Source organism: Phyllobates terribilis, unplaced genomic scaffold (genome assembly GCF_046119375.1).
Source record: "Phyllobates terribilis strain yellow unplaced genomic scaffold, ASM4611937v1 Scaffold_13__5_contigs__length_258822181, whole genome shotgun sequence".
Taxonomy (NCBI): domain Eukaryota; kingdom Metazoa; phylum Chordata; class Amphibia; order Anura; family Dendrobatidae; genus Phyllobates; species Phyllobates terribilis.
Genome location: NW_027362773.1, coordinates 131718276 through 131744515, shown reverse-complemented (window position 1 = coordinate 131744515; position 26240 = coordinate 131718276). Strand labels below are relative to the sequence as shown.

At 45.8% G+C, this 26240-nt stretch overlaps 1 protein-coding gene across 6 annotated transcripts in view; it reads right to left on the bottom strand.

The window, feature by feature from the left end:
* The window catches only part of TSPAN4 (tetraspanin 4), a 791893-nt gene that overhangs the window by 114867 nt on the left and 650786 nt on the right, over nucleotides 1-26240 (bottom strand). The gene's annotated exons all lie outside the window — the stretch shown is intronic.

Genomic DNA, 26240 nt, shown 5'->3' with positions numbered 1-26240 from the left:
ATATAGTGGTAATCTGCAGGTAAATAGCGTTTAAATCCTGTTTAATAGACTTACTGGAACAGCAGCTACAGGGAGAAAATGAAGTTATATCCTCCCTGCAGCTGCTTGCTTTCCATCATCAGAGCAGTGCAGGGAGCTGTTATAGTCACAGCTTATTACAAAGTGTGTTATAATCCCTCCCCCGCACGTTGATTGACAGTCTGCTCTGCACCCATACCCTGTAAATCAATATGTCGGGAAGAGAATACAGCATGTGCACAGTATAGTGAGTGGTGGCTGTAATTGCTCCCTGCACCACCACAATGACTGGAAGCGATCAGCTGCAGGGAGAATAAAACCTAATTTTCTCCATGTAGCCGCTGCGCTAGTAAACCAGCTAAACAAGATTTCTACACTATTTACCTGAAGATTAACCTTACATCTGCAGGTAAATAGTGTTTTTGGATATGACAAGTTCCCTTTAAGTTAACCAAAAATCTTTTGTGCACAATGTCAAAAAAGAAAGACAAAAATGTATAGTACAAGACCTGCATCACATTTACTATGTGTTATAGATATGTTTTACGCTGACTGTATTTTGACAGTTTAGAAAAGAGTCTAGAAAACAAGAGGCTTGGACAAAAAGAGCCATAAACAGTGCCAAATGTACTAAAGACATACACCATTTTTGGCACAAAATATTGAGTAGAGAATAGAATATCAACTGGGAAATTTGTGCATCTTACGGCAGTATTCATAATGTTCCTCCTTTGTCTCTTCTGCCTGCCATCCTCTTCCACAACTCACTGAACAGAAGAGGTAATTAGTATGCACAATGTGCAATATGTCTGACCTTTACTGTGAGAGGGATCTAGAGTATTTAAAAAAACCCTAACAGGAAAGAGTCCACCTGGTCGCAGTGCAGATTAGCTCTCTCCTAGAAAGAAAGAATATTGGCTAGGAGGCATTACCAAGATAGTTTGTATGTTTTTTACCATGGAGCATTGCCAAAAAAAAAACTCCATACCTATTAGTTTCCTTAAAGGAAAGCAATAATCAGAAAATTACCTATTGATTAAATCAGGTTTTTATGTTAAAAGTTTTTTTGGCAATATTTTTTTTTCTTTTACATAGTACAATTTTTATTTAAAAAAAAAATAGAAATCTTACAATTTTTACACTGCCCAATGGGGCTTTTCTGGACTCTTTTTGTTTTAGGAAACAACACAAATATATTAGCCACAATGGTCGAATCCCAACCCTATCTATTGTCTTGAAGCATCTTAATGAGCATATGCAAAGGTCATTGTGAAGGGAAGGGGAGCAGGGTCAGCTGTGACATCGCCTATTGTGATTGGTGGATCCTGTGTTATCAGCTATGTGTAGAGGTGTTACCTGTCGTAATCCGGCCTCTGATGATAAGACCTCCCCAATCCTGGTATCCCCTCCAGCCCGAGCTCTAGCAGCATCCAGCGCCAAGCAGAAGTGTTCAACTCTGGCACAGTTCACACTGAACAGGCTGCAGCTTCCACACAGTCCTCTGCAGCTCCAACACACAGACTGCTCAGCTTTCCTAGCTGACCCATGCAGTTTCCATTCAGAGATAGACCCTGGCTTGTCTCTCTCCCAGCTATAGCTCACATTCTGGCTGGTCACTCACCAGCAGACTCACACTCTACTCTGCTCAACATCCAGTAGACTCACACTTCGTGCACACAGGCTCTGGTTCTTAGTTAAAACTAGCTAGGTGCATCTAATCAAGACTTGCAGTGCTATGACTTAACTCTAGCCCACCTGGCTTTACTACAATATATATACACTGTATATAGATTGAGATATGAAAAAAAAAGTATTGCCAATTTTTTCTAAAAAAATACATGTGAAATAAAAACCTGATTTAAACAATAGGTCATAGGCAAACTCCTGTGCTCAGGATTGGTAATGATACATGGCTCCAGATGTGTCACCCTTCTTCTCTATTATTGTGGTCAGTTAATTGTCCCTGTAGCTGTGTATATCCCAACTCACAGTAATTTCTGCCCTGCGCTCACATCCTGATATATGATATCTATAAACAACTGAAAAACTAATGATGTGTTTTCACAGATTATTTATCCCTTTAAATAAAGACAACTGAGATATTGATATAGTGGAAGAAGAATAACTAATTGCAAGCGGTAACACCCATCGTATTACTGACAAATCCCTTGTGCTTCTTCACAAGAGGACATGGCTACTGTCTGCATCTAATGCCAGGATTTATTCTTCAGTGAGATTGTCATGAAAAGGATTATCGATAAATCCGAGATATAAGTGACTGCAGTAACACAGAGCAATGGTGGAGAAAAAGATGCAAATCATTACCATAGACAGAGACATAAAGCAGGGGGGGGCAGAGAATCACTTGGAAAACCGTATAGCAACTCATAGATCTGGATACAAGGGAAAGTTTTACTTAAATATTATTTCACTATAAGATCTATCAAAATTCACTTTGTTCAGCCTTTTCAGATTACTCTTTGTAATTTTTAGCAAATGTGTTGGTGTTAGATGGTATCGTCCTGCTTCCCTTCATTCCAGAATCACACTTTTACCAAGATATATACATTGTCATGGGTAGTATCCCTGTGAGGAGGTGGACATTCAGATGTAGCAGACTGCGTCTGGGTGTCCGTCTCCAGTAGGCACATACTCCCGAAAATGATGCACGACAGAGCACACGTTCACTCGGTCGGCAGTATTACAGTCTATGGCCCCATCGGCATATGCCCGAATCCCGTTTTTCATGGAGGTTCAGACGCAAGCCCTAATGGGTGCCTGAATGCAATGTAAAGCACCTTAAGCGGTAGGCTAGACAATGCATTTTCTGCACAGAATCTGCCTCGAGAAGTGAGATGCAGAAGATCTATGCTGTATAAACTACAGCAAGGATTCACACTCACAACAACAGGAAGTGGACAGGAGGCAAAATCCATAAGAAATTTCAGTGGTGTGAATATGTCCCTTACTGTATTAGTCTTACTGCTTCGTAAGAAACCCTTTCCATGGGTTAATTCCCAATCCCTGTTTCTTTATTTGCTAATGTGGCACCCCAGGGGTCTGGTCTCCACAGTAATAGCAATGCTATGTCTGAGAGCAGGTGGGAGGTCTCTTGGTCAGGAATCCTATGCATGCCACACCTCCTGCCAAGTCCTGGGAGGGGAAGAACTTCCCCTATATAAAACTGGGGCTGAGGCAGGGTTAGAGAAGAGAAGAGTAGTAGAGAGAGAAGAGGAGAAGCAGCTATAGGAAAGAGAGATCAGGAGCTCTGAGGAAGTCGTGCTAAAAGGAATCAGGGGCTGGCAGCTGAAGAGCTCGCCCTGATTGAAGAGTTACCACCGGACCCGGAGTCCGAGGCTGTGGGGACTAACCCTGACCCAGCAGCAGAACCCGACCGGCAGGGGATTTCAGGTCCTCTGGCCAAGAAACCCGAAGGCACGGTCACACGCGTGGGACCAGCACCGCCATCGTGGAGCGGAAGCCACTAGAAGGCCCCGAGTCACCGGCCATACGGGTGAGCACCACACGGTACACTCAGGGACGTGGGCTACCTTTACCCGCCTCTAGCAAGGTAGCCAGAAGAGTACAATTAGTTGGGGAGGCCTACAACTCCGCCTGGCCAAGGGGGATCCCATCTGCTCAAGGACTGACCAGGCCCCGACCGCTAGCCAGTACTCCGGGAGGGTCTATCTTTGTCACCAGTAAAGACCCTGAACTACACCGCATCGTCTCTGAGTGGTTCCTGCTACCCCCATCATCCACGTCGGCTGCCCTGAGGCCATACCCCTCCCGTTGGGGGTTATACCATCCACGCTGCGCCATCCTTCCACCGGCCTCAGCGGTCTGCCCTGCAGCGGCAGCTCCATAGCTGCATTCAACGGGTGGCGTAGTCGTCCTACATCTACTGCTAATACACCGCCACTTAGTCTGACTCCCTGGGCACGGACCGGGTCACCACCACGAGACTACTACCCCTATCAGATCCGGCTCCGGGTAGGCTCCCGCGTGCGCAACGCTGCGCGACTCAGGCCCAGGGGCGCGTCAACTTTTGGCGTAGTCGGCAGGATTACGTGCCCGCAACCACCGGGTACTGCGTGCCTGAAAAAGACTGTTCAAACTTACCAGTGGTGAAGTTTCCCGCCATCCGGCACCATCTTCTACCTTCTTCCCGCCATCCGCGAAGTATTCCCGCCATCCGGCGCCATCTTCTGCCTTCTTCCCGCCATCCGTGGAGTTTTCCCGCCGTTGGACGCCATCTTGAAGACGCCGCGCGGGAAGAAGAGGGGCGTGGACTCCGAAAGCGCGCGAGAACTGAAGCCCCGCCTCACGTCCGGACGTTGCGTAAGGTCCTGGAAGGAGCCCAGCAGACGCCGACGTCACAGGAGCGCGACGGAAGGTCCTCAACCCTGACGATCCACTGCGGAGCCGCGGCCTATGGAAGAGGATCATCGCAAGGTAGGCCACGGTCCACTAGGGGGGAGGAAGATGTCGGATACGGAGGAGAGCTTCACTGCCTCAACCCCCGCCAGCGCTGCTGCAGTCATGCCTTTCACCATGCCCTATATCCCGGGAGCAGCCTGGCTACCCCAATACTCAGGGGAGTCACATACCCTGAATGACTTTAGAGAAAAGCTGGATAGCCTCTTCCAGGTGTACCCCCTCACAGAAGAGCAAAAAGTGAGCATCCTGGTGGCCCAACTAACCGGGGCAGCCCAAAGGGAGGTAAAGTCCTGGCCACCTGGGAGGAGGACTGTCGCAGGGATACTAACCCGGCTGAGGGACACCTTTGATACCCGCACCTCAGCCGAGATTAAGCTTAAATTCTATGGGTGCAAGCAGCGAGCACATGAGAGTATAAGGGACTATGCACTAAACCTACAAGAGGCCCTGAGAGCCATTAAGCAGACCGACCCCGACAGCGTGGGAAACGAGGACAGGCTGTTGACCGAACAATTTATAGAGGGACTATATTGCAATGTCCACCGAACCCAGTTGCGGGCCATAGCCTTACAGGATCCTCATCTGGACTTTGCACAGTTCAAGGACAGAGCCATCCGGGTGCTCCGAGAACCGGCACCGGGTGGCGTTGTGACCCACAGGCGCCCAGCTATCACTTACCACCAGGAGGCGGCGCCCTTGTCGGCAGGGCCTTGTGGGGGCTGATGCGCAGGCTTTGAACAATGACCCGGCTCCAGACCTGCACCATCAGGTCCAAGAGCTAGCTAAAAGCGTTGCTGCGCTAACCCGAACTGTGCAGTCTTTACAGGTTTCCACTCCAGGGAAGATCCAGCTGGCATCCGGACCGGAGGACATCCCGTGGCGTCGACCAAGGAGGACCCCACCGGCCAGAGGAAGACCCAGCGACCGATACAACGAGGACGGACAACCCATCTGCCGCCGCTGCAATCAACCCGGACATATGGCAAGGTACTGTCCTTTAAACTGGCACAACCTGGGGTAGAGGGCCAACCCCCAGGAAAAAGATCACCAGGCCCATCGAACTGGCGCGACAAATATGTGGGAGGACGTCCAGTCTTGCCTGTGGTACTGGATGGCATTCCTATGAGTGCCCTACTGGACACCGGGTCACAGGTCACCACCATCCCGTACGTGCTCTTCAAGCAGTACTGGAATGACTCGGATCTAACCCGCTACCCTGACGACGACTTGAGTATCATCGCCAGCAATGGTCAACCCGTGCCGCAGATCGGATTTAAAGAGATGACCATTAAAATCGGTAGAGTCGAACTGGCAGCACAGGGACTGATCATTGTAGACATTGACAAGCGTGAGAGTCACCCAAAGATAACTCTAGGAACTAATGTGATTGAAAATTGTCTTGCAGAGGTGATTTTCATTTTACAGCAGGTTGCCAAGAACGCCAGCTCCGGCCAGCAGCGAGTGCTCCAGAAAGAGATCCGGGCACTGATGCGACGGCAACAAGTGGAACTCTCCGGCGGTGAGATTGGTAGCGTAAGAATGTGTGACCCTTTCCCTATTGCCATGCCCCCGAAAAGTGAAATGATGATTTGGTGCCGGGCAGCTATTGGTCTGAGAGGTAGAGATTACCAGGCCATGGTAGAACCAGTCTACTCAGACAGTAGGCCCACCATTTTGACAGCCCGGGGGGTAGTTGATGTACGCCATGGGAGGGTGCCCGTTCGCATAATAAATATCGGGAAAAGGGAAGTATACCTGCCCCGGTATGCTACGCTAGCCAAATTATATACTATCAACCAAAATTCTATACAGGCCGTGGAACCCTTGCCTCCATCTCAACCAGAGGAAGGTAACGGCTCTAACAAACCAATGGAGGACTGGTGTCAGCAACTACATTTGGGTACTGACTCCACTCCCTCACACCAGAAACAAGGGGTCTATCGGGTGGTTAAAGAGTACGAGAGAGTGTTTAGTAAACACCCGTTAGACTTCGGGCGAGTCAAGGGGGTAGAACATCACATCCCCACGGGAGACCATCCTCCCATAAAAGAGAGGTATCGACCCGTACCCCCTGCACACTACCAACACGCCAAGGGGATGCTTAGAGACATGAAGGAGGCTGGGGTAATCAGGGATAGCTGTAGCCCCTGGGCAGCTCCACTAGTCCTGGTCAAAAAGAAAGACAACACCATGAGAATGTGTGTAGATTACCGGAAAATTAACCGTATCACACACAAAGATGCGTACCCCTTACCAAGAATAGAGGAGTCTTTGGCTGCTTTAAAATCTGCTAACTTCTTCTCCACCTTGGATCTCACTAGCGGGTACTGGCAGGTTCCTGTAGCAGAGGCGGATCGGGAGAAGACCGCATTCACCACCCCGATGGGACTTAGTGAGTTTACCTGCATGCCGTTTGGACTCTGCAACGCACCAGGAACCTTCCAGCGATTGATGGAATGCTGTCTGGGACACCGAAACTTTGAGACGGTCCTGTTATACCTGGACGATGTTATCGTCTACTCCAAGACCTACGAGGACCACCTGAAGCACCTGGCGGAAGTGTTTGAAGCTCTGGCAAGTTACGGCCTAAAGGTGAAACCTTCCAAGTGTCACCTCCTGAAGCCAAAGGTGCAGTACCTGGGACACGTGGTGAGTGCTGACGGAGTGGCTCCCGACCCTGATAAGATCACCGCAATTAAGGAATGGCCAAGCCCCTCCAGCGTAAAGGAAGTGAGGCAGTTCCTCGGGTTGGTAGGCTACTACCGAAGGTTCATTCCCGGTTTCACCAAAAAGGCAGCTCCTATGCAGGACCTCCTGATAGGCCAGTCCAGGAAGGCTAAGAACCAGAAGCCACCCTTCAGATGGGAGAAGCTGGAAGAAGAGTCCTTCCGCCCGCTGAAGATGGCTCTCACGGGGGATGAAATCCTGGTGTACCCTGATTATAGCCAGCCCTTTATCCTCTACACCGACGCCAGTAACATCGGGCTAGGAGCCGTACTGTCCCAGATCCAGCAGGGGATAGAACGGATAATTGCTTACGCCAGCCGAAAACTGCGACCCACCGAAAGAAACCCTGAGAATTACAGCTCATTTAAGCTAGAGTTCCTGGCAGTGGTGTGGGCAGTCACCGAACGCTTTAAGCACTACCTCGCTTCTTCCCGGTTCACCGTGTACACGGATAACAACCCGTTGACACACCTGGACACTGCAAGACTCGGTGCCCTAGAGCAGAGATGGATGGCCCGCTTGTCCAACTATGAGTTTACAATCAAATACCGGGCAGGACGCTCCAATACCAACGCGGACGCCCTGTCCAGGATGCCAAACCTACCGGACGTAGGGGAAGATTCAGAGGGACTGGAAGAAGTTGAGCTCCCCGCGTTCCACCGTCATGGGACTATCCAGTATTCCCACCGTGTAAGGAGTAAGCAATTCGCTACGTTCAACCCCTTACCTCATTACAACTGGGTGGAGACGCAAGACAGTGACCCTGCCGTCCGACTGGTAAAGGAGATGCTGACTCGGCCAGATGCACGCCTTGACCCGGACGCTCCGGAGGAAGCCAAACAACTGTGGGCTGAGAAGAGTCGACTGTTCCTTTACAAAGGGAAGTTGTGCCGCAGAATGGTTAACTCCCGGACGCATGAACTAATCTGGCAAGTGGTGGTGCCAAGAAGAGACGCAGCTATGGTGATGGAGGCATACCACGACGGAGCTGGGCATTTCGGATGGAAGAAGTTGGAGTTCCTGCTGCGCGGGCGGTTCATTTGGGTAGGCATGAGAGGAACCATCGAGAGGTGGTGCAGAGACTGTGGCCCATGCAACCTAAGAAGGAGGGACCGTGCCAGCCAGAAGACTCCCCTGCGGTCCATTATCACCAGACAGCCGTTGGAACTGGTAGCCTTGGATCATGTAAAACTGACCCCAAGCAGAAGTGGCTACGTCTACGCATTAACCATCGTGGATCACTACTCCCGGTTCTTGGTTGTCGTCCCCGTCAAGGACTTAACGGCTCAAACAGCAGCTAGAGCCTTCCAGCAGCACTTCTGCCGTCCGCACGGATACCCGGAGCAGGGGCTGACGGACCAGGGGCCTGCCTTTGAAGCGGAGGTCTTCCAGGAGTTCTGCACCCTGTATGGCTGCCGGAAGATAAGAACAACACCCTATCACCCGCAAACTAATGGACTTTGTGAGAAAATGAACCAGGTGGTGATAGATCTTCTGAAAACATTGCCCCTGGAGAACGCAGTCTGTGGCCTGAGAAGCTGCCCGACCTGGTGGACCTATACAACCACATCCCTGTAGGTTCCACCAACTGTACCCCGGCTTACCTGATGAGGGCAAGACCTGGTAAGCTTCCTGTTGATCTGGAGATGGGAGTCCTGACACCCGAGGACACTTCACCAGAAGCAGACTGGGACACAGAGAGGCAGCAGCAGTACCGAAAAGTACAGGAGAGCGTGGAGCGTAGTCTCTGTCAAGCTAGGGAAAGACGAGAGAAAACTTACAACCAGTATGCTCCCGCTGTTCCCCTGGTGCCCGGAGAGCAGGTCTTGAAGAGGAAAAGACGGCTCCACAAGTTGGACGACCAGTGGGAGAAGGACCCGTACACCGTACTGCCCTCAAGCCACGACAACCCAAAGATCTGTACGATCAGTAAAGACGGAGGGGAAACCACAGCCATTGTATCCCGGGATCACCTGAAGAAGTGTCCCGAACAGCTACGGAACCCTGAAGAGGAACAAGAGGACCCTCGACCCGTAGATGAAAGGTAAGATAGGGTTAGTACTGTGCTCGGAGACTTCCCTCGGTCTTGGACTCAAGTCAATGGTGCTGTTGTGGTACCCGTCCTCACGTTCCTCCAACCAGCATCCCAAGTGCCTATGGAGACACAGGTAGAGCGGGAAGAACAGCCGGTCCAGGAGGCAGAAGGCCCCACACAAGCAGACCAGGAAAATCAACCCTCTGCTTATAGTGAGCCTGCCATACCCCTAGTGACCCAAAGAGTCCGTAGACGGCTGCCCAGTTTACCCTTGACAGCTCCTATACCCTGTAGCTCAGGACCAGTCAACCAGCTCCGTAGGTCCACTAGGGTCACTAGAGGCCAGTTGCCCATACGGTGGAGGATCTAAATGTTCAAGCTGTTTTGTTAATGTTTACCTGTTTATTGTTGCTTGTGTATAATTATGTGTTTCTAGTTATTTATAGGAGTCTTTGGTGGATTTACCGGGAATCCTTTGTGCATATAGTTGGAGCGTAACCCAGGACGGACTAAAAGACTGTTAAGGACTCGGGGCAGGACAGACCCCTACCTGGTTACGTCTCCCTGTGTTGGAGACACGCCGTGACCATCCTAATGTGTTTTTCTTTATTGTACTGTTTCTGTTTTTACTTGTTACGTTTTAAAAAAAAAAAAGTATGTTTAGTCCCGGAGTACTAAATTTCACTAGGGGGGAATGTGGCACCCCAGGGGTCTGGTCTCCACAGTAATAGCAATGTTATGTCTGAGAGCAGGTGGGGGGTCTCTTGGTCAGGAATCCTATGCAAGCCACACCTCCTGCCCAGTCCTGGGAGGGGAAGAACTTCCCCTATATAAAACTGGGGCTGAGGCAGGGTTAGAGAAGAGAAGAGTAGTAGAGAGAGAAGAGGAGAAGCCGCTATAGGAAAGAGAGATCAGGAGCTCTGAGGAAGTCGTGCTAAAAGGAATCAGGGGCTGGCAGCTGAAGAGCTCGCCCTGATTGAAGAGTTACCACTGGACCCGGAGTCCGAGGCTGTGGGGACTAACCCTGACCCAGCAGCAGAACCCGACCGGCAGGGGATTTCAGGTCCTCTGGCCAAGAAACCCGAAGGCACGGTCACACGCGTGGGACCAGCACCGCCATCGTGGAGCGGAAGCCACTAGAAGGCCCCGAGTCACCGGCCATACGGGTGAGCACCACACGGTACACTCAGGGACGTGGGCTACCTTTACCCACCTCTAGCAAGGTAGCCAGAAGAGTACAATTAGTTGGGGAGGCCTACAACTCTGCCTGGCCAAGGGGGATCCCATCTGCTCAAGGACTGACCAGGCCCCGACCGCTAGCCAGTACTCCGGGAGGGTCTATCTTTGTCACCAGTAAAGACCCTGAACTACACCGCATCGTCTCTGAGTGGTTCCTGCTACCCCCATCATCCACGTCGGCTGCCCTGAGGCCATACCCCTCCCGTTGGGGGTTATATCATCCACGCTGCGCCATCCTTCCACCGGCCTCAGCGGTCTGCCCTGCAGCGGCAGCTCCATAGCTGCATTCAACGGGTGGCGTAGTCGTCCTACATCTACTGCTAATACACCGCCACTTAGTCTGACTCCCTGGGCACGGACCGGGTCACCGCCACGAGACTACTACCCCTATCAGATCCGGCTCCGGGTAGGCTCCCGCGTGCGCAACGCTGCGCGACTCAGGCCCAGGGGCGCGTCACTAACAATGCAGCTTTTCTGGGGTGCAGAGCCCAGCACAGGTTCCCGCCATTCTATATCAAAGAAGATCGGACCAACCAGGACTTAATCCTCTGATTGAAAGGTCTACTTAGCAGTAACATGGTCAGTCTCTACAGTAGAAGAGGTTCTTCAGCAGGTCTGCCTGTTGCAAGTGATGGCCAAACTCTACGCTTAGATTTGCCTACACAGGCAATTAAAGTGTGCCTCTAGTTTGGGAACATTTCCCATTAAAACTGATGGTTGGAAATTAAGCTTAGAGAATAGGAAGCACAACTTTACAATCCCGGCAGCCTCTTTGAAATTTTCTTGGTAGGACAAGCTTCCATGTTGTACGGTTGTAAAAGACACTACTCTTCACTACTTGTGGGAGATGCGGCCAAACTAATTTAAAGTGGCATAGAACTTCATACTAAATGGAAACCCATTGTCCATGGCGTTCAGGGTCTTCATAAAGCCATTGGTGTTCCACAGTCATGGACTTCACCAGTCCAACATGTTAGATCATTTTCTATCTAAAGATTTTGCCATTAACATTCTGTTCTACCTTTCTATTTTCCTCAGATTATAAACCACCTGACAACACAGAGAAACATCACATTATTAGTCGTATAACCAGGCGAGCAGATAATGAAATCTGAAAAAAACCTACAAATCATTAAACGAAGAAGACAGCGCAATGGTACAAGGATTGAACACATGGCACATAATTAAGAGAAAATTAGATGAAAATTAAATCAACTCAGTGAATTGCAGCAAGTGATAAAATGTATTGATGTGCAAAAAAAGCTAATACACTAAAGCGGAACGTTCACATTAGATAGCTGCCGACCTAACGATTGTTCGGCTCCCGACTCCGCCATACACAGGAGCGCTCGGAGCGGGCAGGAATTGTGCATTTGTGCAGGTAAAAATCTACAGAAAATTGCAGTGTCAGACAAGGAGATGATTTTTTACACATCTTACCATAAGTTGTAAACTTTTTCTATGTGGACTTTGAAATCTGTTGCGGATTTTCAACACAACTTTCACTCCTTTCGGTGTAGAAGGTGTGGTAAAATCTATGAGGATCAATGACTACAAAAATAAAATAGTTGGCAAAGAGGTATTCTCAAGTTTGGAAGTTATCCCCTATCCTAAGAATAGGGGATAACTTCCTGATCTCTAGGGATTCAACTGCAGGGACCCCCACTATCTTGAAAACCGTGTGATTGGAGCAGTGGTAGATCATGTGCACTGCCGCTCCATTAACTCCTAATGGGACCACCGGAGATGGCTGCGCTCGGCTGGTGATAGTCACTCCCATAAGAATGAATAGAGCAGAGTTTCGCATGATTGACCACCACTCCATTCATACATGTCACGCAAGGTGGGGGAAAGACTAAGTGCAACACGAAGGGAAGAGGGGGAGGAAGCCCAAACACTAGGAAAAGGGGAAGTGGAGACCCCTAGGCAGATCTAATATCACCCTGCCTACCCTACCGTCCTTATATAGGTTCCACATCTATCGCCGAGCAGGACCCTAAGCCCTGTATGTTCCTAGAGCTTGGCACTGGAGGGGGAGGGGTGAGCACTGTTCAGGTCCCACTACAAACTAAAGACAACAAGGTAGACAAACAAGGGGGATAAACTTAGCTTAGCAGACACCGGTGGAGTAATCCCAACTGTCCTCCAAGGGCACAAGAGAAGAAGCTAGCCGACTACTAGTGCGCCAAGCCTGCACAAAGGTACATAGAAGTATCACCGTCAATTCCCTGGCACAAACTGAATGTTTTTAACTCCCAAGCAAGGGTGTGTCAATCAGCAGCAGGAAGAAGGTCGCCGCTGGGTCCTAAAGGAAGAAGGATTAAGACGGCGTCTGTAATGCCAAGCGCAGTTACAATACAGTTGTATGTTCTGGGGATACTCCTGGTCGAACCCCCAGCGATCAGAATGTTATCTTTCATGGATAGAGGATAACATCCAAACTTGAGAATACTCTTTTAAGGATTACAAAAACATAGATTTTTTTTTTCCCCAAAACAGCACCACATCTGAAATATACTGCATCCCAATTAACAGAGATAAACCTTCAACCCCAAATACACAAAACATAACAATTATTGTTTCTTATACATTGTACATCACTTAAATGGTTTTACTAATCGACAGCTGGAAAAAAACGTATCTGGTGCCGAGAGTTGCCATTGAGGCTCTGTGCTTTATTAGCACCGCTGCCACTTTATTCCAGCTATAGTCTGGGGTCACAGCCCCATTATTCCACATTGATGGCATATCTGTAAGGATGTCATCTTTTTACAGCGAAGGCACTAAAGCTTCTCTATGGATCTCAGTCGTAGTTTTAAATGTCTGCAATTTACAGAGATAGATCCTGTTCAGCGTAACACTAGAAATCGCTCAATATCTATGTCGCAGTCCTAATAAAATAGACACGCTGACAACCTGAACTGAACCCAAAGTGGGTACAATGCATAACAATCAGATCATGGACACACTGGTGAAAACAATAGCGTTCTTATAGTGTATCTTCCTGGCACAACACAAGGACAAAACCATAAACCCACCAAGACTGCAAACTTGACAGGTTGCATGGAAACACAAGTCGCTGTTACTAGTCTAACTGGGGGTGCGGTCACGGTTTTAGAAAGGAGCACATTATCAAGACAAGGTTTTCATTCTCTGGATGCAAAGAAGAATGTTTCACTCATTGACCGCAAGAGATGATTTTATTAACAGTGACAGATTGAATCACATAATGCATTAGAAAGTTTTCTTTAACTTTTAATCACATGACCAATAAGTTTAACTTTACATAAATATATAAGAAATGGGAAGCATCTTGCAGCACCCATAATGGCTCTGTTTCGGGTATAAGGCTGCGTGCCCACGTTGCGTATTACAAGCGTATATGCTGCGGAATTTCCGCAGCGTAAACGCTTGTAAAACGCATGTATATCCGCACCCCATGGTCCCTAATGGCATTCCGCAATGTCAATGCCCATGCTGCGGATTTTTCCGCAGCCTATATGCTGCGGTCAAAAATGCGCAGCATGTTCATTAATTTTGCGGAAGCGCAGCGGAATCAATGTGCGGATGGTACCCAAGTCTGGATGAGAGGAGACTCTCATCCAGACCTAGGTACCAAAGAACCTGTAAAAAAAAGAATAAAATAAAGTTTATACTTATCTTCTGATGTTTTCCCTCCGTCGCGCTGTGGTGTGAAGGACCTGCCACGTCATTGAGTCATGTGACCCATCACATGACTCAATGACTTCACCGCAGGTCCTGCACACAACAGCGTGAGCCGCTCAAGACTCCGGACGGGGCAGAGAATGCATCGGAAGCTAAGTATAAACTTTATTTTTTTATTTTTTACCATTCTGATTCTTTTTTTTTAACTATTACTTGGTCACACTATATAAATCCATGCCGGTTGCATGGATTTATATAGTGTGAACAAGTTGTCAAGCACTTTTCCAAGTGATACTTAAATCACTTGGAGAAGTGCTTCATAACCCGCATGCGGAAATGCATGCAAAGACGCTACAAAGACGCCTCACAAACGCTTCTACCTGATGGGAAAACCGCATGTAAAATCCGCATGCGATTTTCCTGCCAGGGAGAAGCGTAAAAAATATGCTTCAGTTCCGCAACGTGGGCACTTAGCCTAATTCAGCAGAATGTGACCGCTGTCCATGGTGCTGAACTTCATTCATTAGTACATCTCCTTCTTGTGTGGGTTGTTACTTTCTAATGATCTTTTGATGTTTTAAGTAATCTGTTCTTGAACTATACAGATAATTGCCCATGGAACTAGATTAATATCAGATGAGATAACGTCCAACGTAGAATAAATTATCTACATATTAGATGTCGTTGTGGAGTTCTCTGATCACATAAAACTATAAGGCCCCAGATTTATTCCTTAAAGGGGACCTGTCATTAATCTACAGATCCAGTTTTTGCTCTTGTTTTATTCCTGCTGCACCGCTGAGTAATCCGTTTTTTGTTTTATTTAAATCTGCCAGAGGTGTAGAATTCTTACTGATCCACAGACCAGGGGTCTTTGGAAAATTTTTCATTTCCTAATGCACCAAATGTTTTGTATAGGAGGAAAGGTCTGGATTGCAGGCGGCCGGTTCATCACCTGAATTCTTCTTCTATGAAGCCATGCTGTTGTGATGGATACAGTATGTGGTTTAGCATTGTGTTGCTGTAATATGCAAGACCTTCCGTGAAATAGACATTGTCTATTTAGAGCTTATGTTATTCTAAATCCTCAATATATTGCTCAGCATCAATAATTATGTATAAGTTGCCCATGCAATAGGCACTAATGCAACCCAATACCTTTAGAGATGCAGGCTTCTGAACTGTGTGCTGATAACAAGCTGGATGGTCCCTTTCCTGGTTCACAGGACACAGCGTGTGAGTTTTTCATAAACAATGTCACATTTTGTCTTCTTTGCATGATAGAGCTTTAACTTGCATTTGTGGATTGCACGGCGAACTGTGTTCACAGACAATGATTTCTGGAAGTATTTCTGCGCCCATGAAGTGATTTTCATGACCCAGTCATGCCTGTTTTTAATGTGGTGCCGCTTGAGGGCCAGTAGAATGCAAGCATCCAATATTGACCATTGGCCTTGCTACTTGGGCACATGGGTTTCTCCAGAATCTTTGCTAATATTAAATAGTGTAGATTGTGGGACATTCAAAGTCTTCACAATTTTATATTGAGGAACATTTTTTTATTAAATTCTGCCACAATTTTAAGATGTAGTTGTTCATAGATTAGTGACCTCTGACCATCTTTGCTTCTGGAAGACTCTGCCTCTCTAACATGCTCTTTTTATACAATCACGTGACTTAGTTGAAAATTGACCTTCTAGATGATTGTTTTTTTAATAGTTTCACTTACTTTTCCAGCCTTCTGTTAACCCTGTTCCAACTTTTTTGAGAAGTGTTGCTACCAAAAATTTCTAAATTAGTTAATTTTTTCAACTGAAATGGAAAAATGTCCAACGTTCACCTTCTGATCTGTGTTATATGTTCTGTTATGAATAAAACATTGCTATAAGAGATTTCCAAATCATTGCATTCTTGATTTCTTTCTATTATACAGAGTGTCCCAACTTTTTGGGAATATCGGCAACAGATTGAAGATCGAAAGATAGATAGATAGAGTCATCCTCATGTCTAGCTTAGGGATATTGCTTCACTATGAATTAGGAATCAGGGCCACAGGAAGAAGAGCTAACAATCTATTCCTCCCATTTGCTCCATGACCCCCCACAGAACAGAGTGTCTGTGGCACAGCCACCTACTTTAAATTGGTCAGCATGAATATGAAACAATAGGTTTGTGTGCCACTCTTCTGTCCTTGTGTAATTCCGCTGTTCCGGTCCTCAAAGCAACAGAGGGCAATGTCCTAGGCAAAGTGGGGCCACATTACCAGATATAAATATTGAGTTTTTAGTGACTGGGAACGTATACGAGGGACGTTATATATCCCCCAGAATGTGTACAGAGACCTATTAAACCTGCTGGAGTGCATTGCAGTCACAGACACAGCTGCGGCTGCAGTGCAGGAATGAAGGTGAGCATTGACCTGGTCAGGCTATCTGGCTAAGGCAGATTAAGTAAAACCCGGCAGGGCCTTCATTTCTTGGGGGAGGCTACAGGAAGGCAGTGGGGCGGCCTCCTCCCTCCAACCCCGGTTTTCCAGTGGCCACAGGTCCTTTAAAAACCCTGCATTAAGGATTAGTGTTGTTCAGTGTTGGGACCTGCTAGGAGCATAGCAGGAAAGCTTGGCGAGCCTGTGAGTAGCTGTACACACGTCTGGGAAGGCTCTGCAGCCGTCAGGCTCTGAGCGGCCCGGCGCGACCGTTGCCCCCGGCAACCGTTGTTCATGGACTTATGTTAACCCGGCTGCGAACCGGAGGACTTTTCTGTATTACCCGTGAGTTGCTGAATAAAAGCTGCTTATGTTGGACTTGCTTGGGTCACTGCCTCAGTTACTGCACGGTGTGAACACCGCCGCCTTACACAGGTTTAAGTTCTATGGATTGTAAGTCAAATGTATGAGATAGCCAAGATGATTATCCATAAAATTATGGTAAATCTCACATTGGAAGCAGTAGTGGATGGTGAGATATGAAGCCTGAAAGTCAAAAGCTCAAAACATTGTTACCCTTTTGATTGTTAGTGTATATGCAAAGATGCAAGAGTCTGTCTGGATCCCAGAAACTCACTCAGCTTTTATGCACACACACTGATTACAAGCAAACAGGTCACAGGTGAGGATGATACCTTTAGTAGCCATTCAAACCCATTTATGTTAAATTCTGTGCATGTTATCAGGCCAAAATTACCAGGGTATGTGAACTTTTTATCGGGGTCATTTGGATGTTTTTGGTTGTCATTAAGATTTAAAAAGAGAAAACACAGTAGTTTGACAATAAATGGCTTCACTCAACCAATAACCATGAGTGGAGAAAAAGTTTTTTTGTTATCATTCATATTCTCTGAAACAAGGCCAAGAAAGGAAAAATTCTGCCGGGGTATATAAACTTTTGAGCACAACTGTACACATACACTACCGTTCAAAAGTTTGAGGTCACCCAGACAATTTTGTGTTTTCCATGAAAACTCATACTTTTATTTATCAAATGAGTTGCAAAATGATTAGAAAATATAGTCCAGACATTGACAAGGTTAGAAATAATGATTTTTATTAGAAAGAATAATTTTCTCCTTCAAACTTTGCTTTCGTCAAAGAATGCTCCCTTTGCAGCAATTACAGCATTGCAGACCTTTGGCATTCTAGCTGTTAATTTGCTGAGGTAATCTTGAGAAATTTCCCCCCATGCTGCCTGAAGCCCCTTACACAAGTTGGATTGGCTTGATGGGCACTTTTTGCCTACCATACGGTCAAGCTGCTCCCACAACAGCTCAATGGGGTTGAGATCTGGTGACTGCGCTGGCCACTCCATTACAGATAGAATACCAGCTGCCTGCTTCTTCCCTAAATAGTTCATGCATAATTTGGAGGTGTGCTTTGGGTCATTGTTCCGTTGTAGGATGAAATTGGCTCCAATCAAGCGCTGTCCACAGGGTATGGCATGGCGTTGCAAAATGGAGTGATAGCCTTCCTTATTCAAAAACCCATTTACCTTGTACAAATCTCCCACTTTATCAGCACCAAAGCAACCCCAGACCATCACATTACCTCCACCATGCTTGACAGATGGCGTCAGGCACTCTTCCAGCATCTTTTCAGTTGCTCTGCGTCTCGCAAATGTTCTTCTGTGTGATCCAAACCCCTCAAACTTTGATTCGTCTATCCATAAAACTTTTTTCCAATTTTCCTCTGTCCAATGTCTGTGTCCCATATTTATCTTTAATGTTAGCTTCATTGAAAAAAAATGTGCTTTTCTTTCAAAAATAATGAAATTTCTAAATGACCCCAAATTTTTGAACGGTAGTGTATATACCCATGTGTAGGATTCTGTCTGGATGGTTAATGGTCAAGGGTGGAATCAGATGTGTATATACTTTAGATTCACTGTGAGAGCACCCAATAAACTAGATAGACAGACAGACAGATATGGAATAGATAGCTATGGGATAGACAGACAGATATGGGATAGATAGCTATGGGATAGACAGATAGATATGGGATAGCTAGATAGGGGATAGGTAGATATGGGATAGATAGATAGATAGATAGATAGATAGATAGATAGATAGACAGATAGATGTACATGGAACAGATAGATAGATATGGAATAGATAGATAGATATTGGATAGATAGATAGATAGATAGATAGATATGGGATATATAGATTAGATATGGGATATACAGATTAGATAGATAGATAGATAGATAGATAGATAGAGATAGATAGATGGGTAGATAGATAATAGATAGATAGACACATTGAAAGATGAGAGATATATAAATATAAGACACATGGATGTGAAAGACAAATGATAGACAGAATACAGTTATACCAGTCTTACATAACACTGTGTGATGGATAATCAGTCATAATAATACACTCCTAGCCTCCCATCTATCAGAGCCGCTCAGTAATTAAAACCCTATCATTCATGCAATGCTTACATCTAAGTCTGGCAATGACAGGATTTGGGATAACATCTGTATGCAGAATCGATGTTCCTAGCGCTGTCCCAGGGGAGACAGGACATTTTCTTTCTCAATCTGTCCCGCACATCTCACGGCTGTGTTTTCCCATTTCCCTGTACCCCATCCCTGCAGTCTCCCCACCTTTCTGGCAGCCTCTTCTTTTTCAGTCCTCTACGTTCTCTTTTTACAATCTCTCTAAATCCCTTCAATCCCGCTCCGCTCCCTCCACATCTCCGTCCTCCCCCTCTCTTCTTGCCTCCTGCTTACTTTTTTGCTCCCTCGCAGTAGTTGTTGTCCCTTAGCATGATTAAACTTTCTGCTGCCTGCAGTGCTCAGGAAGCTTCAGGAATAATATTTATTTCTATCAGGTAGACTTTCTCCACAGTCTGCCGTACAGAATGGATACAGCACCAACAGGGAAAAAGACAAAGGAGTAGCTACACAGCAGCAGCGGATACATACATATTCATGGCACGAAGTTGCAAGGTCTATTAGATTGTGAGCTCTGCAGGGCAGGAGTGACCTGTGTCAGGCAGACATAAAAGGAAGGAGAACAATAAAACAGACAGTATCCTAAGGTGACGGAAGAAACCTCCGGCTCATCATAGAGAATAAACACCCTGTATGCCAAGCTCATATACTGAAATGTGTCCTTTAACCTTTAAGCATCATGATACCTCTCTCTGTGGTAACATTATTCAGTCGGGTTCTCTATGGATGTATGATAAAACAATGGTAACATCTTGATAAAAGAAAATAAATTCAGCATGGCGTCTTTTGTGTATGCAGCAGAATTAAAGGCATATTCTTATCTCAGACATTTATGGCAGACAAAATAGCCAAATACTATTGCAATCTATGGGGTAAAGCTTCTCCTTGTGGAGAGCGCCAAGTCGGCATAAGGAGACTTATGGGGGAGCATTGCATGGCCTTTAAGTCTCCTTACTCTGACATGGCACGCTAAACTCCGTCAGAGGCCTCTCACCCAACCAGATCAGTTCTACTGCTTTGCACTGATGAAGGCCAAAAACCCTGAAACACGTGTCTGCAAATGGAATGTCTGGTTTTGCTTCTTATCTTAAGTCACATGTAAGGGCTAGTTAAAAAGGTCGATATTGACTTTTAGGATCGCTACCTTCAATAGGAGACAGTAGAGATCCTCTCTGAAGAGGATATTTGCATATTGAATATTTTGTGCCCTTACATAGAAGTGGATCTGAGCTGTACTTCTCTATTCACAGTGGTGACAGGACTTCATTGGTGGGATACATAACTATTCCATACCTATCTGACAGGTGAATACCCCATTAAAGTTTGTCACTTGTCAACAGAAAATGTGCAATCTTTGGTCTTGCGAATGACTTGAGTGAAGCTGTACTGCAGATCCCCTGCACAGCGGATGTTCAGCAGCGCTGCTGTGCAGGAAACTAAACTGCAGATCCAATAACTAAATCCACTGTAACTCTAAAAACAAGTAATGTGAATAGGGTTTTTTTCTATTTACAACACCCACCCACCCCCTCAAAAAAAAAAAAAAAAATAGTTCACGGATTGTTTTAATATATCAGTGGACTCTGAAAACTTTGATGAGCCCTATTGAATTCAATTTGGGACTGATCCACATGCAAATCTGCAGCCGAGGTCTTGAGCTCGTGCAAATCGTGTGTGCACAGCGCCACAAAGTTACAGTACTAAACAATAAAATGTCCAGTTGGACAGACCGATAACTTACTTGCTATTGCTGTAACATGCTCATTGTAGTAATACCAGGGCTACGAAGTTTGCTACAACAAAGCAGAGAATCTTTCATGTACAGACCCGCGATTGTTAAAGCCTTGGTCACAATGACACATCAGTCCCACATTGTGTACTTGGCTTTTATTTCACCTGTCTGTGTCTCTGAGAGTGTACTCTGCAGAAATCAATTAAAGCAGTTTATTTGGAAGAATTACTAACGGCACACAATGTTTTATCATGTCTCTGGTCTGAATGGCAGGATCCTATTGTTAGACATCACCGTCTGTAGGGGGGGTTGACGACAAAGAATTTCTCCTTTTTAATGAAACTCTCTGATCTATTAGCATTTATTCCTATGGCTGAATGCGTCCGATCAGATATTGGTTTAGGGGATCAATGGAGAAACCCAAATTCTAAGGGTAGGATATCACACGGCAAATTTCTGTGACTGGCCCAAAAATCTAAATGGGACTTTCAGAATCCCATGCACAAGAACAACCCTAGCCATATACATGATGTGGATTCTGAGGAAAGGTCCTTTTATTGCTACGCTTGGGCAGTATAGATAATCGTGGAAACCTCCAGCTCTATCTGTAGATGCCACAACGCAGCCCACAAGGTGGAAAACACATGCATAAATACAGTGTTAGACTGTGGGACTGACAAATTAAAGCAAACGAGGACAGAAGCACCTGAATACACACAGAGCTCGCATAGAGCCTATATTACCGGGAGAGACACTCCCATAAGAGAAAAATCTGAAACTTGGATCAAACTGCACACTGCATATCAGAGGGCCTGAAAATTAATGAAAGAATGAAGATTGCGGACTAAACTTAGTGCAGTTGTATTAACTAAAGGTAACATAGGTAAAAAACAAAAGTATCCAAAGCCTTTAAACTACATATAAGCAAAAATATTCCATTATGATACAAATGTTTTTCAAAATGAAAATTGAATAGGTTTATTGGGAAAAAAATTCCAACTACAACATTTGCATTGCCTGAAATACAAATTCTGTAGTCTTGTTATTGTTGGAAGACATTTTCCAATCAGGTACATGTATGATATGGTAGGTCCCCTGTTTTCAGAGAAGTGGTGGCACAAAAGTAAGTAGCTTGGTGGTTTCGGTATCACCCATAAAACCAAGAAACTTACTTGAATGCTAACTGTAACTGGGAGACACAAGACCCTTTTGTTGTTATTGGTGGCATTTAAGCAGTTGGACCCTAACCCATCTAATATTTCTAACTTATCAATTAGTCTATAAAAGTTTGTAGAGTTAAAGAAAAGTTGTAATAAAAGGGGCAAATAAAGATGTAAAATCTAAGAATGTAATCATGTTCAATTAAAGGCCCTTTTCCACTCCTGGAGAAATTATTTTGCAGATCCTTCAGATGGTGAATCCTAAGGGCTTGCGCAGATGAGCATATTTTCGGTCTGAGTGCGAGCGGGCAAAACGTCAGATAGCACTTGGACCAATGTTATTTTTCAGGGCCATGCACATGTCGGATTTATTCATTTGACAATCTGAGCGTGCTCAATTTGTATCAGATATTCGATTGCTCTCGGCCATGAAAGTCAATGACTTTGTGGAATGACATGTGAGTGCAGTCCGATTTCCACAGACTGACAGAATGGAGAATTTTTTTTTCTATCTTCTACTTATCCCACACACTGATCAGACACTCTGATCAGAGTGTGATTAGAATAGTCGTATACAGTCTCGCCCAGCATCTTACTTATGGTTTTGTAGCCCATTCCAGCTTTGTGCAGGTCTATGATCTTGTCCCTGACATCCTTAGAAAGCTCTTTGGTCTTGCCCATGTTGTAGAGGTTGGAGTCTGACTGATTAATTGAGTCTGTGGACAGGAGTCTTTTATACAGGTGACTATGTAAGACAGCTGTCTTTAATGCAGGTAACGAGTTGATTAGGAGAGTCTAACTGGTCTGTAGGAGCCAGAACTCCTAATGGTTTGTAGGGGATCAAATACTTATTTCTCACTGAAAAATGCAAAAAAAAATATCTAATTTTTCTCGTACAATGTGATTTTCTTGTTTTTTTTTTTGTGATATTCTATCTCTCAATGTTAAAATTAACCTACCCTTAAAATTATAGACTATTCATGTCTTATCAGTGGGCAAACTTACAAAAACAGCAAGGGATCAAATACTTATTTCCCCCACTGTATATATACATATACAGCAAAAGAGTATAAAACCTAACTTTTAATAAATAGTTAAAAATTCAAATCCACAATAATTCAAATAACATTATTAAAGTATATATCATATATTTCCACTGATTGTTCCTCTCCTGGTTTTGGCTTACAAATGGTGATGTAAAATACTGACCAAATACTGAACGTGTGAACGTAGCCTTAGGATTCAGCAAGCTATAGAGCCTGCAAGAACATTTCCTCATGGATGGATAAGCCCATAAATGTGTGATTTTTGGGGGACTAACTATTGATATGATTTCGGCTGAGCTGCACTACCAGTAATGGTCAACTCTACCAGGCAAGCCACTGTGGCTGGAAAGACAATGAAGGGTCCTTGGCGCTCTAGCTTGTACCACGACCCCTTTGTTCTGTTGATTGTGGAGGTTCCCAATGAATTATAAACCATCAATGTATACTGCTGGAAAAGAATCCTTAAATCGCTCAGTCATTACAACTGATATCCAATTCTAACACTTCCTAATAACTAAGTCAATTATCACGGTCACAGATATAATTGGTTTTATTGGCTAAATTATCAACACTGTCTATGGATTAAACTACTAATACCACGTACAGCTCAGAGACAATACCTGGCAGTGTGGATCCCAGAAGTCTCTACAGGCCCTGACACATCCATTATTAAACAGGACTTAATGATGCGCCCGCCCAGCGCTTACAATCAGCAGCGGTGACATATAGGTAAGCAATGCAATGCAATTTTTACTTCTTGCTGTTTGCTCAACTCAGTGTGTAAAATTCCTCAGCGCTGCTTATTGCACAATTATTTTCGCCTGAACAATTTAACTATAAAACTGTTGAACTAATAGGATAATCTTACGGCTACGCAGCGTGTGTTTTCATTAAAGTACATTTGGTGCAGCGGTGGGCTCCGACATACCATTTATTACACTAGCTCCATGCAGACAATATGTGAAGGAGTTTCTGGGAGAAACACTTCAGAGTAAACTGGGAAAAATTAAGCTTGCTCTGTCTTTGTTTGCAGGGAAAAAAAAGGAGCAGTGATCCATCTCCGGTACCCCACAGTGGCATCGTTCCAGCACACTGTGGAGGCAGTGCATAGCCGAGCAGTCTAAAGGGACTGGCAGCTGAGTCCCCTACTCCAGCCATGGATGCCTTATTCTTAACTATTGCAGACTTTTAAAGAAAACATATTTTTGAAAGCCGGTAATGATGCGACTAGGATGACTAGTCCAAGGGCAAGTCCCTATATACACACATAGGGAGAGAGACCTGTCAGTCAAGGGGAAAGGAGTGGCGAGAAGTTGGCGGGGACATGCCTCTTGGACTAGTCATCTTAACCACATAGTCCCCAGATGGATTTTAAGGCTAAGTTGTGATGTTGAGTGTTTAGTGCAGTTTTTCCTACAGTTCCAGAAAAGTGGATGGGATTTCTCTAATTCTCATGCCCACTGTGCTTTTATTTAGTCAGCGTAAATTGGCCTGCAGTGCATTTTTAAAATGTTAACATGTTAATTTATCTTGCAGTAAATATACGTTTTATTTGCAAATTTTCCCCCCAGACTTCCAAGAGATGAAGAAAAGTCATAGATAAAAAAATACATGAGATTTTAGTGCATTTTCTTAGCGGTAATGCACTAAAAACAAATGTAATCCGCATTTGACTGTATTAGTAATGATATAGCAAAGCTAAGTAACATAAAGAAAAACAAAGCAGCTTTATTTTAATACATGATAAAGGAGACAAAAAACCACAGCTGACAGGACACAATAAAAGCGCACGAAAACGCAACGATAAAAACGCATATAACCTAATTTATATAATTGGTGCTGAAAATCTGCAACATCAAAAATTCAAGAAATAATCATAGTGCAAACTTAGCCTTCAAGTGCCTCTTCTTTGAAACTCTGCAGCGCTTCAGAATAGGGTTATGTACACACACCGCCTTTTTCAGGTGGATTCTGCCTGCTACCCGCCTGAAAAAGCGCTGAAAAATAAAAATGCCAAAAAGAAATAACATATGAAAGAACATATGCACAGCAATGTCTAAACGACTTACTGTGCAAATGTTCCGTCTTTTGTAACTACTTAAAAGTGCTTCAGGCATTGAAAGCCGTTGTTATGGATCTGGGTGGTGGAACCTCTGTGCTGCGGTGCAAGGAGGGACCAGAGGGGGGTAACTAGGCATCAACTCGGACTGACCAAGGCCGCATGGCGGCTCAATCGACTCCGTGAACCAGGGAAGGACCGAGCAGAGGGACCAGGTGCTACTCTGGACCAGTCCTTGTATGAGAGCAGGTGACTCCCACGGGTCAGAAAGCAGGGACTGACCGGTACAGCAGATGAGAATGGCAGGCAGGCTGACGGGTGATCCGGGAAGACGGACTGGCAGACACCACGGGTAACTGGCAGGAGCCTCCAGGTAGGCTGGCTGGTAAGCACGGCAGGTAACTGGTACGTTCTCCGGGTAGGCAGGCAAGCCTGGCCCATAGACATACTGTCTGGTTAGGACCGTAGGCAGACCGTCGGGCTGGAGAGTGTACTTGGCTGGCAGACACAGGTAGACAGGCTGGTGGACTGGACTGGTAGTCAGGCTGGCGGACTGGACTGGTAGTCAGGCTGGCGGACTGGACTGGTAGTCAGGCTGGCGGACTGGACTGGTAGTCAGGCTGGCGGACTGGACTGGTAGTCAGGCTGGCGGACTGGACTGGTAGTCAGGCTGGCGGACTGGTAGTCAGGCTGGCGGACTGGACTGGTAATAAGGCTGGCGGACTGGACTGGTAATAAGGCTGGCGGACTGGTAGTCAGACTAGCAGCGGGACCTGAGGGCTGAAGCAAAGTTTAGTACACAGAGCTACAACCTTGCACGGGCACCTCCATTTTGGAGGAGGTGCCTTTTATACGAGAGGTCCTCCGGCCATTGGCCGGGGACTCCTTGGGATGGCGAGAACGGCCCCTTTAAGAGGGAGGGAGCGCGCGCCCTAAGCACAGTGCTCAGGAGGCAGAGACGCCGATGCTACAGTACCCCCCCTTTTACGCCCCCTCTTTTTAGGCCCGAAAAAAAAAAATTTTAAGAAGAAGCGGGGCGTGGATGTTCTCCCTGGGTTCCCAAGTTCTCTCTTCTGGGCCAAACCCCTTCCAATCCACCAGAAAAAAGTTTTTTCCTCTTACCCTCTTGGTGGCCAGAATGTTCTCTACCTCATAGACGTCCTCAG